Source organism: Ovis aries, chromosome 17 (assembly GCF_016772045.2).
Source record: "Ovis aries strain OAR_USU_Benz2616 breed Rambouillet chromosome 17, ARS-UI_Ramb_v3.0, whole genome shotgun sequence".
Taxonomy (NCBI): Eukaryota; Metazoa; Chordata; class Mammalia; order Artiodactyla; family Bovidae; genus Ovis; species Ovis aries.
The window spans coordinates 38,982,363-38,986,743 of NC_056070.1; positions in this window are offsets into that span (position 1 = coordinate 38,982,363).

The window sequence follows — 4,381 nt, forward strand, 5'->3', positions numbered from 1 at the left end:
AAAAATATACAACTGGTTAGTAAAAGCAAAAAAGTACGCTCTGTGTCTTTGGTTTTCTATTTTGTACCCTGGTCTATCTCCTGCTACAGTGATAATGCCTTGTCACAAATAAATAAATAAATAAAGTATTAAGATTTCTCTACCCACCCGATGAACAGATTGCCTCAAAGATGGATGGTGATTCAGTATTCACTATAGAGATTTGCATGATAGGCATTGACACAGGCTGAAATTAAAAACAAGTATTCCTTTAGGTAACAATCTACTTACAATGTAGCAAAATTTAATTTTGCAGTTGTTTCAACATGACACAAAATAGTGTGACTGCAAACATAAGAAAAGCTATTTCAAGAAGTCCCAACTGAGAAAACATTAAAATTTGACTGTGAAGACAGGATTCTAATTTAAATTAATTAAGCAAATCTTGTTTCTCCAAACTTTACCTTTTCTCCAAACTTTAAGCAAGTGATTACAATATACATACAAATGTGTTAAAAGTCTACCTTTAGAATGCCCTCATAAGTAATTTTTAGTCACATATGTTTTCTCCTTGGATAGTCTTAGGATAAATTTCACATAGCCTTCTGAAAATGAAACTGATCCAGCTTTTCCTTTTACCACTTAATCTTCTGTGATTCCCTGTATGTCTCCTAACCAGTGAGCCCTAAACATATGAAATGACCATCCTATCTGCAAGGGCTTTTTTTTTTTTTTTTTTGGCTCATTTGCAATACCATCAGCTAGCAGCTTTCCATTCTAAACTACACGAATGTCACCTCCATGGGGAGTCCAAATCATTTACCTATTTTCCTTGATTCCAAACCTCATCAGTTCTCAACAATCCTCTATTATCAACAAGGCACTGGTATCTGAATGGAGATGGAGGAGAAAATTCTAGAATCACCCCATCCTACTTGCCCCCACTACTACATTCCAATCCAGTATCTCTCCATGCCTCCTCTTCATTTCACACTGATTGCTCTGAGTTCTTGTCAAGTTTCCCATTATTTCATTTCATGGTAAACTCAACTCTCCTTTCATACCAGCAAGTCATATGATCAAGCACCACAGAATATACTAGCAGAATCCATGAATGACATCTCTGGTACCTAGATTTTTCTCCTCCAAAATGACATAATAATGTCTATTTAAGAATTAATATAAAAATGCATATGGATGTTTAAAGTACCAGCATCCTTGTAAAAATCAAGCCTTCAATAAGTGAATATTGTCTTTTAAACTACTATTACTGGAGAGCAAATCTAAAAGGAAAATTGATAAGAAACACAGCCTAATGGCAGCTTAAATCATCCTTTCTTATAACCTGAGAACTTTAAATACAGCTGTGTTAAAATTTACAATCACAATAAAAACATTTGCTTTCATATCTCCTTTAAAATGTTTTTTTAACCTGTAAGTATTATTCTATCTCATTCTTAAAAATTCATATCACATGTACTTGGTGGCTCTTCTATGCCAAATATACAAATGTAAGAAATTATGCCTGGCCTTAGAATATTTCTTATTAATTCATTATTAATTATTATAATTATGATAATAATGAAGTGCCAAATGTATATGCAACTATACGTAACTATATATAATTAGTGCTAATACATAAAATACATATAAGGGGAAAAAACTTCTTTATTGTTTTGTTTTCCAAGTCTCATGGTCAGATTTAAGAGATTCCATAGAGGTACCCTTATGAATTCTGAGTAAAAAATGTGGCAGAAAGCACACAATGAAAAGAGACATTGGTTCTGAGAATTGAAAGCCAGGGAGGACCCATTTCACGTCAGTGAAGACTACAAATATCTGTGTGTGCTAAGTCACTTCAGTTGTGTCCAACTCTTTGTGACCCTACGGACCATAGCCTACCAGGATCCTGTTGCTGTTCCCTCCTCCAGGGGATCTTCCCGACCTGAGGATCAAACCTGTGTCTCTTATGTCTCCTCCATTGGCAGTCAGGTTCTTTAGCACTAATGCCATCTGGGGAGCCCTACAAAAATCTGGATCCATTGCCGAACATCAAATCTCAATCCTAGTTTATATTAAAATCCCCAAAGTGGTGTGAACTTTTTTTAAAATTTATTTATTTTAATTGGAGGCTAATTACTTACAATGTTGTATTGGTTTTACCATACATCAACATGAATCCACCACGGGTGCACACAAGTTCCGCATCCTGAACTCCCCTCCCACCCTTCTCACCCCTCTCCCCATGCCATCCCTCTGGGTCATCCCAGTGCACCAGCCCCGAGCATCCTGTATCCTACATCGAACCTGGACTGGCGATTTGTTTCACATATGATATTACACGTTTCAATGCCATTCTCTCAAATCATCCCACCCTCGCCCTCTCCTATAGAGTCCAAAAGACTGTTCTAGACATCTGTGTCTCTTTTTCTGAGAACTTTTTTAAAAGCCTGTGCTCAGGCTCAGTCACCATTTGCCTCTCTCAGGCCTTAAGAAGTACTAGCCTAACTAGATACCACCCCCAGTGATCCTTAAAAGAACATGGGAGTTTTGTTAACCTTTGAGGTTAGGAAACTGAAAAAGCGACAGTCTTGTATTTTTACTGATTCAAACTCATTTAAAATGGAAAGAGCAGAGAGTTTTCTTTTATTATTTAGTATTTATTTTTATTATTTTTAAAAATATGTGTTACCTAGTCAACAACAAGATGATAATGAATATCTGAAGTTTAACTCACTTTTAGAAAAGAAATTAAAATAGTATTTGAACATTTCTTAAGACCATGTGTATTTTAAACATATGTTAGATGTAAGACAACACAAGTTAGAACCGTTCTTGATACAGTGTTTTGTCACTTGCTTTTTCACTCAAAGGTGGCTATAGATTGCTATTCTTTGAATTGTTATGAAAAGAATGTAAATTTATATAATCAGGAAAACAAAGACATTATAGTTAGGATGGAATAGGAAATAAAAGTTGTTTAAAAACTAGTTTGAGTGATCCTTATAAAAAAGTTAATTGGAAAATATATATTTAAGATTCTGAATAAGGGGCTTAAAGGAACTTGAAAGAAAAGCCTAAAACAGCTCTTAAGCCTGGCATAATTTGACTTTTAAATTATATCTTATACCTATTAAAACAACTTCCACATATAGAATCTTGATTTTAAAAAATCTACTCCCTATAATAAAGATATCTGTACTCCACATTGTTGAAAACAGAGAATAACATATATATATCACAGCTATTGATTTATGGATCTATTTGTCTTTGAGATTATTTTAGATTGGCCTTAGGAGAATTAAAAACAAAATACATCAATAAATTCAGTCTGTTGGGTATACAAACTCAACTTTAATAGTAATCAATTAGCATTGAAGTATCCTCACCTAAATCAATACCATAAGGTTATAAACAAAATTATCCCAAGAAATTTTAGAAGATATATATGTATATAATATAAATAATAATATATCTTTTAAAAGGCCATATATATGTATAGTAAAATGGTTTATAAAGTACAACAATCTTAAATAAAGAACCCATTTAATTTTACACATGTCTACATACCCCGGTTTAATACCCACGGTAGAAAAATTCTCCATTGCCTTTCTCAATCAACATCAACACACACGTGTGCGTGCGCACGCACACACACACACACACACACACACAGAAGTAGCCAGGATTCTGACTTTTAGGGTAACCAGTTGGATTGCCTATTCTTTACCTTTTTTGAAATAAAACAATATAAAATTTAGCTATTATTATATAGATTTTTCAATATAATATATGTGCAGCTTCTCAAGGACAAAATTATACATACATATATATATATACATATATATATGTATATATATATATTTGTGAGGAATAACATATTTTGGTTTCAGACTTTTTCCCTTCTTTTGTATTGATGTATTGTATTCCACTGATAGGAAATGACAACCCACTCCAGTATTCTTGCCTGGAAAATTCCATGGACAGAGGGGCCTGGAGGGCTGCAGTCAATGGGTTTAAAAAGAGTCGGGCATGACTGAGCATGAGCGCACATTCTAGCATATGAATATACTACAGGTGATGCATCTGTGCTATCACTGTTGCACATTTGAGCTATTTCCAGTCTGGGATATTACAAGGCACAATAGTGTTATCTTCTGTGAAACTGCATTTATTTCTATAGGAGTTGAATTACTAGGACATAAGACCAGTAAACTTTAGGATTAGTAAATATCATCAGTTGTCCAAGATGGTAAACCAACCTATATTCTAGCAGGTATTTTATGAAAGTTCCAATTTCTCTAGAGTCACATCAAGCTCTGGTGTTGACAGTTTTTATATTTTCTGTCTGGTCAGTATATCTCACCATAGATTTTACATTTTCTTTCAGTTCAGTCGCTCA